Source organism: Tamandua tetradactyla, chromosome 7, assembly GCF_023851605.1.
Source record: "Tamandua tetradactyla isolate mTamTet1 chromosome 7, mTamTet1.pri, whole genome shotgun sequence".
In the NCBI taxonomy this organism is placed as follows: Eukaryota; Metazoa; Chordata; class Mammalia; order Pilosa; family Myrmecophagidae; genus Tamandua; species Tamandua tetradactyla.
This window is the reverse complement of record NC_135333.1, coordinates 134,796,603-134,813,537: the sequence shown is the minus strand read 5'-3', so window position 1 is coordinate 134,813,537 and position 16,935 is coordinate 134,796,603. Positions and strand designations below refer to the sequence as shown.

Sequence of the window (16,935 nt, the reverse complement as noted above, 5' to 3'; positions counted from 1 at the left end):
ACGAATTCCCACATATCACTTGCCGTTAATGGAAATATCAGGGCCTCTCATATCCCAGGAGTGTGACTTTAATTTCCTGTGATCTGGAGGGCTGTGTTCAGAGGTTCGGCTCTACCTTCCCAAATGCAAAGGGGTGACAGGAAGCATCCTCACCTCAGGTTACGATTTTGCCAGAAGGTAGTCAGAGGAATTCTTTTATGACTTACTCCAAATGAAAGGGTCACACATTCCATTATTGAGGGATATTAGGGAGGTGGGGAATTTTACATTCCGATAAGTTGGAGTCTTAACAGGGCATAAGGTATGGTCATCATGAGCTGTTGTAAGATATCAAGTGTAATTGATAGGATCAGAATGTCAAGAAGTTAATGTTCAAGCAATATAAAGATGGAGAAGAAGCTGAACAGAAATTTCTTGAGATAATGAAATTTTAAGGGAAGACTTTTGGGGTCTGGGGACGTGATTAAGGCTTTTTAGGCCCACTAGTACCTAGTAACTAAAATATGCATGAACTATATAACTATGAATTACATGACTGTTTCCTGGAATCATGAAAATATTGATTGCGTGATCAACTTTAAAATGTTTATTGTGGTAATGTCTATATGACATAAAATTTCCCATTGTAACCGCTTTCAAATATATGTTGCTTGTGCTTTTGGTATAAAGTCTAAAAATCCATAACCTAAGACAAAGACTTAAAGTTTATTTTCCTATGTTTTCTTCTAAGAGTTGGATAGCTTTAGCTCTTATATTTAGATTGTTGATCTACTTTGGGTTAATTTTTGTACATGGTGTGAGGTAGAGATCCTTCTTCATTCTTTCACCTTTGGTTATCCAGTTTTCCTAGAACCATTTGTTAAAGAGACTGTTCTTTCCCCCTTTGAGTAGAATTTGCCCTCTTTTCAGAAATCAGTTGGCCATAGATATGAAGGTTTATTTCTGAATTCTCAATGTTATTTCATTGGTCTATATGTCTGTCTTTGTGCCAGTACCATGCTAGCTTGATTACGGTAGTTTTGTAAAAAGTTTTAAAATTGGGAAATCCTAGTCCCCAAACTTTGTTCCTCTGTTTCAAGATGGTTTTGGCTTTTTAGGGGTACTTGCCCTTCCATGTGAATTTGATGATTGGCTTTCCCATTTCTGCAAAGAAGGTTTTTGGAATTTTAATTGGGGATACATTGAATCTTATGTTGCTTTGGGTAGAATTGACATCCTAACAATATTTAGTCTTCCAGTCCATGAAAATGGATTTTCTTTCTATTTATGTAGATCTTCTTTAATTTCTATCGGCAATATTCTGTAGTTTTCCACATACAAGTCCTTTAAATCCTCTACTCCTAGATATTTGGTTGTTTTAGTTATTATAATAGATGGCATGTTTTTCTTGATTTTCTTCTCAAATTGTTCATTACTAGTGTATAAACAGTAATTTTTTACTGTTTAAACAGCTGATTTTTTGTGTTGTGTTTACCCTGCCACTTTGCTGAATTTATTACCGTAAGTATTCTTTGGAATTTTGTAGGTATAGGATCATGTCATCTGCAAATAGAGATAGTTTTACTTCTTCCTTTGCATGTTGGATTTCCTTTCCAGTTTTACTTCTTTTTCTTGCCTAATTGCTTTGGGTAGAACTTCCAGTAAATTCTGGCAGCAGTAGTGAAGGTAGGCTTCCTTGTCTTGTTCCTGTTCGTATGGGGAAAGCTTTTTAGTCTTTCACCGTTCAATATGATGTTACCTGTGGGTTTTTCACATATGTCTTTTATCATGTTGAGGAATTTCCTTTCTAGTCCTAGTTTTCTGAGTGTTTTTATCAAGGAAGCAGCTGGATTTTGTTAAATGCTCCTTTCTATATCACTTGAAATGACCAGGGTTTTTTTCCCCCCTTTCATTCTATTTATATGGTATATTATATTGATTTTCTTGTGTTCATTCATTCTTGCATTCCTAGACTAAATCCAGTTTGGTCAGGGTGTATAATCCTTTAAAGTGCTGTTGGATTTGATTTTGCTAGTATTTTTTTTTTTTTTTGAGAATTTTTGTTTCTACATTCATAATGGAATTTGGTCTATAAATTTCTTTTCTTGTGCTATATTTATCTGTCTTTGGTTGTAGGGTGATGCTGGCCTCATAGAATGAGTTAAGAAATATTCACTTCTCCAGTTTTTTTGAAGTGTTGAAGAAGGATTGGTGTTAATAAATCAGTGATTTATAACCAGACACCAAAATGTCTCCTTATTTTTTGGGCTTCTTTCATCATTTTCCTAATGTTTTTTCACTCTGACCAACTTCTCTTGGTAACTCTGGGGGTCACTGGACAATCTTGAATGTTCTTTTCAGCCTTTGGACATGAATTTGTGCCTTGTCATCACAAATGAGTTTTACTCTAGCAACATTCAGCAGCTTAAGGTAGGCAGAGATAAGATACATGGCTGTGTATAATCAAGTGCATATGCTGTTGAGAGAGAACCAGATATGTATGCAAAGAGATAATTATAATAGTGGACAATCAGACATTAAGCTGTATAAGAAGGAGTTGGGGATATGAAGGAGGTGAAGAGCAAACCCCATTTATACCATATTCATTAGATGGAAGAGAACATTGTTTGACAATGCTGGTCAATGGAGATTTTAATTTTTAATAGAGGGCAATCAAAATCTAGCATTTGTAGTTTAATATTTTTCTTGCCTCATCCTAGTTCTTGATAATCCTTATGTGTTTATGATTTACATTGACTTATAGTTGATAAAAATAAATGCATCAGTGAACAACACATTCTTTATCTATATCCATATATTTATATATAGAGAGAATTTCTTAATCTACCTATAAATTATCACCTCCATTACATTTATATAATTGACAATTGTTGCTTTCTGAAAATATTTCTGGTTAATCTGCATTTCTCATGTTTATTTCTGAACTTATATATTATAATCAATGTACAAATAAATGTTCCCACCTAGAAATACTTTAACTTTAAATTGTGCCTCAGATATTTTTGTATATGACTTTAAAATTCTGTAATATTTTCTTAACACATCAACAATACTTTTATTTATTCAGATATATACTTTACCCTACATTAGTGAAGTTGTAAGTCAAAATTTTACATTCTGATATATTTTTCTGGCTTACCTCACTTCCTTATCCCTTTCATTGGAATAGATAATTCACATAATTATCTGGGGGAAAAAATCAAGCCCCAAACCAAATTCTTACTTCATTTCACTGGTGTCATTGAGGTGCCCCCCCCCCCCCCCCCCATATCATCAGGAAGCAGACAGCAGTCTATTATGTAAGCTAAAATAAGGGAGAATGATGTAATGGTAAGTGCAAACAAGTTCTTGTATAGTCCAGAAAATGAAAAGTTGTTGCAGGGAAAGAATTTGCAACCACAGGAGGGACATGCCCATGTAGATATGTCCCTAGTTCTTGGGTCAAACAAAATTATCCAATTAAATAAATGAGCTGGACTTTAAATTGGTTCCTTCTTTGTTTGATTGTAGTCAGTTCCACTAAATCTATTACAGCCCAGGACAACCAAACTAAACTGATTATCTGAAGTTGCAAATAATCATACCCTGAATCATGGTGCTTGGCAAAGGTACAACACCTATTAAACTGAAGCTTGAGTGGCCATCCGGCCTCACCCATTTCTAAACCACTCATGGTGGATGTTCAGTACTTATGGGTTGTTTTTTATAGAAATTTTAAGGTGATCCCAAGACTCTACAGAAAACTTAAATGTTAAGATTCTGTGACATTTATTTTAATTTATTCATGTGTTCTTAGCTTTCATATTACATTTTTATAAAACATCTTTACCTTGTAGCATTAATGATATTCTTGGAGTTTTGGAGGAAGTTGATAAATGAAGACTGGTATTTGAATTAGGCTTAACACTTTCTTTTAGTTTATCTTGATGTTATTTCTATTTCATTGGGGGAATTAAATAATATGGAACCCTTATAAATATGAGAGGGAGAGTATTATTTTTTCCGCTTGAGGAAAAAGCATTTCTGCTGATACAGCTTTTCTGAATAATTAAAAAATGATTGTTGTTTGGAAACATAAAATGCCCTGAAACTCTGAAATTTGGGAGAATTAAAGGAAAGTACAGGAAAAAAGTAGAGACTATCATTGGTTAGATTGAGTAGTTTTGTTTCAGAGATAGGAGAGAAATGATGAAATGTAAATACTTTGAAAATTAGAAATACCAGAGGGAACCTTATACAAATAACTTAATTTGTTCATTTTCATATTTTTTAGAATATCTGATTTTGAAAGAAAGATGCTGAGAAAACAGGGGAAATTGAAATAATGTTTTTAAAGTGGTTCAGTGCATTCTTTAAAATGTCTGATGATTGAAACTGATGCAGTAAATTTCCCCTCTGGCATATTTTAGGTGACAGATAATGATTAAAATAAAGCACTATCCTTGGTATGTGATAAAAAGAAATCATGTCTTTCCTTCTGTTTATCAATTAATGTCATACTTCATAGTGTCATGAAAACATGCAGTTGTCAACCTTAATTTATACATAGTATGCATTGTGGCATAGTTTAACCATAAACAATTAAGAACTGATCTTTTTCTTAGTACTTTTTCTCCATAGGTCTCCTGTTACTATGCAATATGTTCCTGGATTAAGGTAAGCGTCTTTACATTTACATTTAGAACACAACCTGTTGTATGCTATGCAGAATGAACTATATTTGGATTAAACATAATAGGAAAGTATAGAGATTATTTTTTACTGAATTTTGTCCTTTTTGTTATTGATTAGGATGACAGTATTTAAAGTGTTCCTGAATGCTGATAAAAGTTTAGAAAGGTTAAAAATAGGCATAGTTCAAAAATGGAATGGAGAATTTGAAAATGTTCTTCAAATACATAAGATGCAATTTTAAGTTTATAGTAGACTCTGAGACCATCCTATCCACATTAAATTTAGTAAATTCCCTAAATTTGTTACAGATTGCTCGTCTCAGTGTATCAGGGCTGCTATACAAAATATCACTGACTGGTTGGTTTAAACAAAAGGAAATTATTGTCTCAGTTTTGGAGACTAGAAGTCCAGAATTAAGGTGTCATACTTCCTCTGAAGTCTGTGGACTTTGGATGGTGGCTTGCCATTGATTCTTTTTTGTAAATATTTTTATTGACAAACTGTCACATACATACAGTCCATATGTGGTGTGCTGTCACTGGCTTATAACATTATCACAGAGTTGTATATTCATCACCATGATGATTTTTTAGAACATTTACGTCACTCCATAAAAAGAGAAGACTCAGGCATACCATACCCCTTATCCGTCCCTCCCGTCGACCACTCGAATTTCTGTCTACCCAATTTATTTTACCTGCTATCCCCCCTATTATTTATTTATTTTTTAATCCACATTTTTAAATTCATCTCTCCATACTCTTTGCCACTAATTCTTTTTTATTAATTAAAAAAATTAACAAATGAAACATTAAGATATCATTCCATTCTACATATAGAATCAGTAATTCTTAATATCATCACATAGTTGCATGTTCATCATTTCTTAGAACATTTACATCGATTTAGAAAAAGAAATAAAAAGACAACAGAAAAAGAAATAAAACGGTAACAGAGAAAAAAAAGATTATACATACCATACCCCTTACCCCTCGCTTTCATTTACCACTAACATTTCAAACTAAATTTATTTTAACATTTGTTCCCCCTATTATTTATTTTTATTCCATATGTTCTACTTTTCTGCTGATAAAGTAGATAAAAGGAGCATCAGACACAAGGTTTTCACATTCACAGAGTCTCATTGTGAAAGCTATATCATTGTTCAATCATCATCAAGAAACATGGCTACTGGAACACAGTACTACATTTTCAGGCAGTTCCCTCCAGCCTCTCCACTACATCTTGAACAACAAGGTGATATCTACTTAATGCGTAAGAATAACCTCCAGGATAACCTCTCGACTCTGTTTGGAATCTCTCAGCCATTGATACAGTCTCATTTCACTCTTCCCCCTTTGGTCGAGAAGGTTCTCTCAATCCCTTGATGTTAATTCTCAGCTCATTCTAGGGTTTTTCTCAGTCCCTTGATGCTGAGTCTCAGCTCCTTCCAGGATCTCTGTCCCATGTTGCCAGGAAGGTCCACACCCCTGGGAGTCATGTCCCACGCAGTGAGGGGGGAGGGTGGTGAGACTGCTTGTCGTGTTGGCTGGAGAGAGAGGCCACATCTGAGCAACAAAAGAGGCTCTCTTGGGATGACTCTTAGGCCTAGATTTTAAGTAGACTTGACCTATCCTTTGTGGGGTAAGTTTGTTCATATGAACAAACCCCAAGACTGGGGGCTCAGCCTATAGCTTTGGTTGTCCACACTGCTTGTGAGAATATCAAGAATTCAACTTGGGGAAGTTGAATTTCTCCCCGCTCTCACCATTCCCCGAAGGGGGCTTCCAAATACTTTTCCACTCACTGAACAAATCACTCTGGGATTCATCGGGGCATCACTCTGGACAAACCAACAAAATCTCATGTCCTACCTGAGATTCCAAGTACTTATGATGGTCAGTCAAACTATCTACATAAGTTGTATTAGGAAATGCTCTAGTCAAAATATAAATTTTGTAACAAATAAACATTTTTTGCTTTAGTCTCACACATAAGGTGACATTTTGAATTATTAGTTATCATCTATTTTCAGCACCCTGCAGTAATGACAATCCTTTGTTCTTCCTCATGCAAAAATATTTTTTAAATTTGTACATTGTACATTTCACTATTATTATACACTCTAAGCATTCCTAGATTATACCATCTTGATCTTTAACATCTATCTTTCTTTCTGATTTCATTTATGTCCCCAGCCCTCCTCCCTCTATCATTCTCACATGCAGCTTCATTCAGTGTTTTAACATAATTATATTACAGTTAGGTAGAATTGTGCCACTGATTCTTAATTCAAATCTCTACCTCTGTCATGGGATGTCTCCTGTCTCCTCCTCCTTTTATTGTGTTCAGTATCCTTTCCTTATACGAACTCCAGTTATATTGCATCTAAGGCCCATTCTGGTTCATTTCAGCCTTACCTTAACAAATAACATCTTCAAAGATCTTATTTACCATCGAGTCTACACCCGCAGGACCAGGGGTTAGGACTTGAGCACGCCTATTTTGGGGGACATAATTTGATCCATAACATCACAGGAAAACAGATAATAAAATTTGAAACATTTTAATGAAAAAAATATGGTTTCTAACTTAAATAAACAAAAAACTTTCCTGACTTATTTTATAAAGATATATTGTAGTGCTGTGTGATGTATATCTTATACTGAACAAAGTTAATTTTAATACAGCAACAGAAGTATGAGCAAACTCTTTAGAATAACAAGCCTCCAGTATAGTAAATACTTTTGATCCTAGGGAAAAGGGCATAGTGTGAGAAACTCGTTTTATGTTAAGATATTTTTTTCTACTTGACACTCCAGCTCTTGGATTTTCTTGATTGTTTTTCATGATGGTAGCTCTGTAACATTTTTGCAAAAAGAAAACAAAAATAATTTAAATACCCTTTCATATTCCCTAAGAAACCTATTGGAATGTGGAATTTTGATATAATGTATGCTTTCTTAAAAATGTAGTACTTTCTAATACCTTTTATTGGAAGGTGTTATTTACTTTTTAATTTTAATTTTTTAACATGAAAGACACTTTGTAGTACACTGGCAGCTTCTGAAGGGAGTTTACTGGAAAGCGAAGAGCTGAAATTGTTATCTATACAAAATCCGGACTTCCCAGGGGAGTTGAGCTCCACATGCCTAAACTTGATTAGGTTTAAACTCTTGTGTATGGAGGAGGGAAGCATGAACACAAGGGTTCTCTATCTCAGATAATACAGATAGTAAGGACTCAGTCCCTTAGGGCAGCTCTTGCTGTGAACTCTCTTTTGAGAGGGCAGGTTTACTGATATTTCCTTGTTATTTGTAGGGTCACAATTTAAAAATACCATGTGTGAATCTTTGTCTTTTTATTTTGAATTTAAAAAATCATTTAGGGGGTGCAAGAGTAGTTCAGTGGTAGAATTCTCACCTGCGATGTGGGAGACCTGGGTTTGATTTCCGGTCCCTGCATTTTCCAAAAAACAAACAAGCAAAAGAAACAAACACACAAAAATTCAACAAATGATGCTGCAATAATGGGATACTCACATGGAAAAATAATGAAATGTGACACCCCCCCCCATACAGCATACAAAAACCAAAACAACCACAGCACAATAATTTAATTTACCATTTTCCTTTTGACTTGGCTTTCTTATAAAATCATTTTTTGTTTTTTTATGTTTACATTAAGCCCCAAGGATAATTGATGCATTAAACAAAACTGAAAGATTTCACATTTTCCCTTTACAAGTGGGCTCTAAAGTGGCCCCTTCTGTGCCTTGCAGGAGACCCCAATCTGAATCATTTGTCCTAAAATCAGCCTGTAAGGAAAGACGGGTCACATATGAGGTCCCCACAACAGAGCCTCCCTCCATCAGAGAACTCTTAGAGTAGCACTCAGTGCTTATCTAGAGCAATGTTGTTTCTTAGCAAAATAAAATACATATTTCAAAAGCCATGATCTACAACACACAATGTGTAGTTTGACCAATTTAAAGTCCAAAGAGGGTAGAAACTGGGTATCCTGAGGGTGAGCCAGTGTAAAAACTACACAAAGTGGGTTCCACAACCAGTATTAGTCAACGAACTGTTTATATCTGCCCATGGTGACGTGATTACAGAAACCGAGTCATGATATAGAAATTTTTATAGTAATTTGACAGAAATCTTATCTGTTGAATCTAATAATAAAAGTTTAAAATCTGGGCCCATATTTTGTGTCTATTTAAAAATAGACTCTATTTTTTAGAGAGTTTTGGGTTTATAGAAAAATTGCTGATAAAGTTCCATATACTCCCTCCCCCTGTCCACCCTATTTCTCCTATTATTAATAGTTTGTATTTGATAGTACAGTTGTTGCAATTGATGAGTCAATACTGCTATGTTGCTGTCAACTAAATTCCATAGTTTACAATAGGTTTCACTCTTTATGTTGTACATTTCTATGGGGTTTGACAAACGTATAGTGTCATGTAACATTACAGTATCATACAGAATAGTTTCATTGCCCTAAAAATGTCTTGTGCTCTACTGACTCATCCTTTACTCCTGAAACCTTGAACTCCTGGCAACCACTGATTTTTTTTTAACTTCTTTTTAAATTGTGAAATATAACATATATACAAAAAAGCAATGCATTTCCAAGTACATTTTAACAAGTAGTTTTGAAACAGATGTTAAAGTTTGGTATGGGTTACAATTCCATGAATTTTCATTTTTTCTTCTAGCTGCTCCAAGACACTGGAGACCAACAGAAATATCAATATAATGATCAGCAGTCATACTCATTTGCTAAATCCTATCTTCTCTGTTATGCTCCTCCTTCTCTTTAAATAACATATATACATGAAGGCAATAAATTTCAAAGTATATCGCAACAATTAGTTGTAGAACTGATTTCAGAGTCTGGTATGGGTTACAATTCCACAATTTTAGGTTTTTATTTCTAGCTGCTCTAAGGTTCTGGAGGCTAAAAAAAATATCAGTATACTGAGTCAGCATTCATACTCATTTGTTAAACCTACCTTCTCTGTATAACTCTACCATCACCTTTGATCTTTTTGTTCCACTCTTTAGGGGTATTTGGGCTGTGCCCATTCTAACTTTTTCATGTTGGAAAGGGCTGTTGATAATATGGGATAGGGGGATGAACCACCACTGATCTTTGTGCTGTCTCTATAGTTTTTCCTTTTTCAGAATGTCATATAGTTGAAACCATACACCATATAAGAAGCATTTCCAGTATTAGCTTCTTTCACTTAGCAATATGCATTTGTTTCTGCCACCTTTTTAAACCTTTCAATATAATTTTATTGAGATATATTCACACACTATATAGTCAGTGTACAATCAGTGGCTTACAGTATCATCATATAGTTGTGCATTCATCACCACAATCAATTTTACAATATATTCATTACTCCAAAAAAAGAAATAAAAATAAAAAATAAAACCCAAACATCCCATACCTCTTATCCCCCCATTATTATTATTAATTTTTGTCTCTGTTTTATTACTCATCAAGCCACCCACTGGCTAAAGGGAGTGTCAGTCACAAGGTTTTTACAATCACATGATAAAAGCTATATATAGTTATACAATCATTTCCAAAGATCAAGGCTACTGGATTATAGTTCAACAATTTCAGGCATTTATTTCCTCTGGCTCTTCTAATATACTGGAAAATAAAAAAAAAAAAATCTGTATAATGAGTCAGTAGCCATAATCATTTGTTAAATCCTAATTCCTCAGTTATGTCTCCTCCCTGTCATTTCATCATTCTCTATATCCTCAGGGATATCTGGGCAAGACCATTAAAAAAAAATTATTGACAAATCTTTACCCATATACAGTCCATATATGGTGTACAATCAGTGGCTCACAATATAATTACATAGTGGTGTATTTATCATCGTGATCATTTTTAGAACATTTGCTTCACTTCAGAAAAAAGAAAAAGCTCATACACTCCTAATGCCTCCCTCTCATTGACCACTAATATTTCAATCTACCCAGTTTATTTGACTTCTTATGCCCCTATTATTTATTTATTTTTTTATCCATATGTTTTACTTATCTGTCCATACCCTGGATAAAAGAAGCATCAGACACAAGGTTTTCACTATCACACAGTCACATTGCAAAGTTACATCTTTATACAGTAGTCTTCAAGAATCAAGACAACTGGAACACAGCTCAGCTGTGTTCAGATACTTCTCTTCAGCCACTCCAATATGCCATAAACTGAAAAGGAATTTCTATATAATGTATAAGAATAACCTCCAGGATAACCTCTCGACTCTGTTTGAAATCTCTCAGCCACTGAAATTCTATTTTGTCTCATTTCTCTCCTCCTTTTTGGTCAGAAAGGCTTTCTCAATTCCTTGATGTTGGGTCCCAGTGACTCCCGAGAGTCATGTCCCACATTGCCAGGGAGCTTTACACACTTAGGAGTCATGTCCCACATAGAGAAGGCAGTGAGTTGATCTGCTTAGTTGGCTTAGAGAGAGAGGCCACATCAGAGCAACAAAAGAGGTTCTCTGGGGGTGACCCTTATGCATAATTTTCAGTAGGCTTAGCCTGTCCTTTGTAGGAATAGGTTTCATAGAGGTGAACCCCAAGATTGAGGACTCAGCCTATTGATTTGGTTGTCTCCACTGCTTGCAAAAATATCACAAATTCTCCAAGTGTGGAAGTTCAGTATTTCCTCCTTTCTCCCCAATCCCCCAAGGGAGATTTGCAAATACTTCTTTATTCACTGACCAAATTACTCTGGGATATATAGGGACATCACACTAACCTGGACAAACTAGTAAGATCGAACACCCTATTCAAGATGCCATGTACTTATGGTGTTCAACTGAACTGACCATACAAGTTAAATTTAGGTAATGTGTTACCCAAAATATAAATTTTGCACCAAATAAACATCTCTCCCTTTGGTCTCACATAAAAGTTGAAGTTTTACAATGTGGAAGATATCACCCTGTACCCTGTATTCTGATCTACTGCAGTCCTGTCCAGATCAGCTTCATTCATGTCTCTAATCGAAGTCTGATCCTTTTTTCGATTTTAACCAGTTCCTGTTTGGGGTAGTGCTGACTGTGACTCAGCTTCCTAATTAGACCCTCCAGCAGTGTCTTCATGTTTGTGATTCTTCTAGCAAGGAGCATGCAGATTCTTTGGTTTTCATGTCTTGAGTTTATGATCTTTAAAACTTCATATTCTCTGTGTGCTGCCAGCATCTTACAGGGGAAAAGTGGAACTGGGAAGGTCTCTTCCAAGGGCTGGTTTTTAAATATAGGCAATTAACCCACTATGTAGTGATGTTCCAGCATATTTAATCCTTTCTGTGGTATACTGAATGCACTAATAAATTCCAAGATTTTCTAATGATATTTTAAAATCTGACTTAGAGTAGATTTGATTTTATCATTATAATAATGCTCATTGTTTCTGATAGGCTTTTTCATGTGGAAGAGAAGGGGATAGAATTGAAAGCAATGCACCAGGGTGACCAGTCAGCTCTGATTGGCCACTGCTGATATGCTAGTAAGTTTTGGCAATTGCCAATTATACAGTATCTACAATACAGTTATAATTAGCAAAAGAAAGCAGAAAAGATGATCATGCAAGTGAAATTTGCTATAATGTGATTAATTTCATTACAGTTTGAAGATCTATAAATTTTATGTGTTGTAATTTCAAATCATAAAATAATATTTTCTCATACTTGTTCAATAATATATGCATTTTTGCTTAATTAACTTTACCTGTGGAATAGCATTTGTGACGAGAGACTCCATTAGAAAAATTATTTAAGATGATAGTAGCTGTATTTATTATTTTATCCACATACAAATGGCGATATTTTGAGATATTTTAAATTGCAGTATCATGATCCATATGCTTATGAAATGCTTTTATACAAAAAAACCATATCAAAAATTCTGTGGCCCTTTTTGTTTACCTCACCAAAAGTTGATTTTGTCAAGCACAGATTGGATTTTTGGGAATATGTTGTCTGTGGACATCAGTTGTTTCATGTGTTACAGAGTCAATAAAGGTCAAAAATTACATTTCTAGAGATAACACCTGAATAGGTCAAAGAGGAAAATGCCTGATTGAAAATATTTATAAGTTGAACCTATACTGTTGAAACAGCAAAACAAAACCAGCAGCCTAGCTGGCAAACCTGGAAGAATCTCTCTTATCTCTAACAATTATTGATTATTCACTTAGCACCCTCATTGAGATGGAGATCTGAGATCAAATTAAAAGCAGTTACCAACCCAGAATGAATTTTTTGCTCAGTGAGAAAAGGGCTTAAAACTTAGAGATAAAAAAAGGTCTCATTTCTAATAGTACCCATCTCTAATCTATAGACCAACTAATACTGTATGTCCTTTGAGAAAAATGTACCCTCCTAAGCATAAACCAACATATCACCTGCAGCTTTATTTATTGTCTAGAGTGTGTGCATTCCTTGAAGACATAGACTGATTTACTCATCTTTGTAGCTCCAGGACCTAGCCTAGTGCATATTTTACGATAGGATCTCAATAAAAGTTTGTTAAATGGAATGGAATGAAAAGCCAACATTAGTCCAGTTGATTCAATGCTCAGGCTTAATTATTAAGGCCTTAATTATTAAGCCTACTAATGAGTACAGATAGGGCTCCAGGAAAATAACTTATGCAAGTGAAATAGTGGGAGGAAAGGTCCCATGCATAGCTCTATAACTACTTTAGTCCCTGTTAGCTAAGGCATCAGGGATGGAGTGGTGAGTATGGGAGCCCCACTGCCTTGGTTTAATGTTTCCTGCTGCTACTGCTTGGGGATATGACCTTTTCCCTCTCAGGTTGCCCATTTATTTCACAGATCATGTAAGGTTAATGTGCAGAATAAATGATTTAATACTTGTGAAACTCTCAGTAAAGTACCTGGCTTACAGAAAACACTTAATGGGAATGACTATTACTATCATCCTGGACTTTTTTCTCCTAACCTAGTAGACTCTCTAATTCTCCGGCACCTGGGTTCTGTATCCTTTTGTGCTTTAGCAGTCATAACAATTGTTTCAAGGAGAGTGTTGTTCACTCTCAGATTCATTGAAATCTTGTTGAAGTAGTTTCAGTCTTTGGGTAATAATCATTGCATATTCTTTGAATATAGTTTCCACCAGGTAGACTTGAGGTGTTTTCTAAAAGTAACCTCACCTCCCTCAAATTAATAAATCCATTCATTTTCTGAGCAGGCCATGAAAACCCTTGTGAGTCCTTTTTTCAATAACTTCCATCTATTTCTTTTGCAATCAAATGTTTTGCAGAAAAAGCAAGTTATATTAAGACACAAGTATTAATATTATTAACTCCTGTTATAGTGTTTTTTATCTTCCTGACCAGCCAAGACAAGTAGCAGTCTCTTCACAGCATTCATAATCTATCATGAGGCACTCCTGTTTCACCCCATGCATTAAAGAAATATTTGGAGAAACAATACTCTTTGGTATGGAATTTTTGAGTTTCAAACAAGTACTTTTCTCAGGTAATTGAGCTGATCCAAAGCTACTTCTTGAGGTGAATTCTGACTTGTATTGTGGTGAAATGATCCCTTACCCAGGGAAGGATTACAGACAGTTTCCAGCTTTTTCATGGAATGCTAATTTCGCATTGTCATGTTTGGTACCCGAAGTTCTTCCTTCATGCATGACCACAAAGTATCTGCATTATAGTTTTTTTTTTCCTTTAAAGTTTAAAATTAAGATACCTTCCATCTACCCTGTATCCAGTCTCAGCTGAGGAAGAGAAACAAAAGAAATACTAATCATTAATTTTCTCTTAAGTTCCACCTATTAATTAATGGTCACCAGAGCATTAGATTCCTTGACTTCTTCAGAATAGTATCCTGTAAAAATAGCCTCACCAAATGGCATTTATGCTATGCCTTCAAATCTTATTAAAGATCTCTGTAATATAGAATGTTGTTAGTAATATAGAATGTAATATAGAATATAATATAGAATTGTTTTTCAATCTTTTATTTCCTTTTTTTGTTGAAGTCACAGTGTTGCTAAATGTCCCTTAGTTAAATTTGTCTTGATTAGGACCTCCTGATGAATTTTGTTTAGAATTTAGTAGTAAAAATGTTTCTTTTACATAAAGAACATGAATATTTTATCTTATCAGATTAATTAAGTATTCTTTTATGTTTTCTTTTTTTCCTAGGCTGCCAGGAAGATCAAAGTCAAATTTAATAAACATCATAGTAATATTTACAAATACTGTTTTTTTTTTAATTAAAAGATTTAGGCTTATATCTTATTCAATTCCCTTAGAAGCAGGTAGTACTTAAATTTATATTTGAAGTGAAACTTACTTATTTAAGCAAAGCTTGTGTTCAGAAAATTTATCTTCAACCATTTCAACCATCAGTTTATTCATAGAAATAAAACTGTATGTGTATTAGATTTCACAGTGGCCTTTAAAGCTTCTTAACCCATTATATAACTAAATTCTTATATATAGAAATTGCAATGCAAAAGAAACATGAAATACTTTATAAATTTAGGTATGCAAAACAGTTTACAGTATTATTTAAGCATGGTAATTTTCTAAAAGCTTTTAGTGATCGCAAAGTAATTAAAAAGCAAAACAGTAAAATTTAATGTAAAATTAATGTTGGCCAAGAAATCTGGAAATATAGACTGCATTATTATTTTTTCTCACAGATTCATCTTTGATGAATTATTTTGGGACACATGTTTATTCAATAAAAATCAGAGACATTGTTGTGTCCTAGCAACATATTTCAGATGTATGTGTAGGAATTGATGGAAACTATGTTCATTCCTGTCTTTACACAGCATGTTAAACTATCCATTGCTAATGAGGGACAACACATTGTAAGGTAACATCAACAAACCATTTGTATGTATATTCACATAAGTTTTTGGCCACCTATAGGTTTCCATTAGTTTTGAATATTAATATTGAAGAAAACTGAGCTTTAGAGTTGGCCTGCATTTTATCATGCCTAATTTCATTTAATTGTTTTATTTTATTTTTTCTTGGATTTCGGGATACTGATAAGACTACTGTTACAGTTCTCTCAAGTAAAACATAGCTCTCACATAGGAGTCTCCTTTCCCCCAGTAATATTTCCCTTTTTGTCTTGGTTACATGAGACCATGATACAATTGATAAAAATTGGTGTAAAACAATTGATAAAAATTGGTGTAAATCTCCTGGAGAGTGGAAAACAAAGGGAAAGGAAGGATGTTTGAATTAAAATCCTAAAAAGTAATCTTGTTAAAAAGGTTAATGGTCTTAGTTTGTCTAGGTAGACAAAGCTAGAGCCAATGGGTCAAAGCTATGAAAAGTTAGAAAAAGATAGATCAGAAAGTTTTCTTATAATTAGAAGTCTTCAAAACAGAATCGACTACCTGGTAGAATTTCCCACCACTGGAATGTGGAGGGAAATTCTACACATTCTATTTTAAGCAGCATCTCAAAAGCCAGTTTCCAGATGTTAAAACATCTGTTTTACAGACTCTCAAAGCCCTGCTGGCCCTTCCTCTGTCATTAGACCTGATTGCACTGTGCTTTGAATATTGCCTCACTTAGCTATCTCCCCATCTTCGGAAAAAGTTCCTTCAGGGCTAAGCAACTATGTTTTACTTAATTTTTGTGTCTCCATCCCTTACCACAATGCATGGGCCATAGTACAAATTCAAGAAATGTTTGTTGGATGGCTGAATGCATAAATGACTACAATTTAGATAAATGGTATTCAACATTTTGGTTTATTTTTAAGCTGCAGGATCTGCCCTTCAAATTAAAGTTGACTTGGAGGTTCAGCTTGTAAAAGAGATAAAAATGGATCTGCGTGTTTAAGTAGAGTTCAAAGGCCTAGAGATCTACCAACTTACTTCTTGAGGTACCTCTGAAGAACCTCTAGGCACCCCGTTTAAGAATCTCTGGTTGGGCGGGCCACGGTGGCTCAGCAGGTAAAAGTGCTTGCCTGCCATGCCCGAGGACCCGGGTTTGATTCCTGGTGCCTGCCCATGTAAAAAAAAAAAAAAAAAAATCTCTGGTTTACTAAGATGAGCAGAGGTGACTTCTCTGGTTCAAGTTTTGATCTCTAATTCTATGCTTCTTTTTTCAAATGTTTTGTACTTCTTTTTCAGACTTCACATTTTCTTATATTTGTCCTCAAAATGGTTTCTTATTTTAGGCATCAGATGCTAAGTAGGAGGGACCTTTGC

The 16,935-nt window shown here is 34.6% G+C and overlaps 1 protein-coding gene across 2 annotated transcripts in view; it reads left to right on the top strand.

The window, feature by feature from the left end:
* Positions 1-16,935, top strand: part of GRIP1 (glutamate receptor interacting protein 1) — a 733,183-nt gene that overhangs the window by 145,329 nt on the left and 570,919 nt on the right. The window lies entirely within an intron of this gene.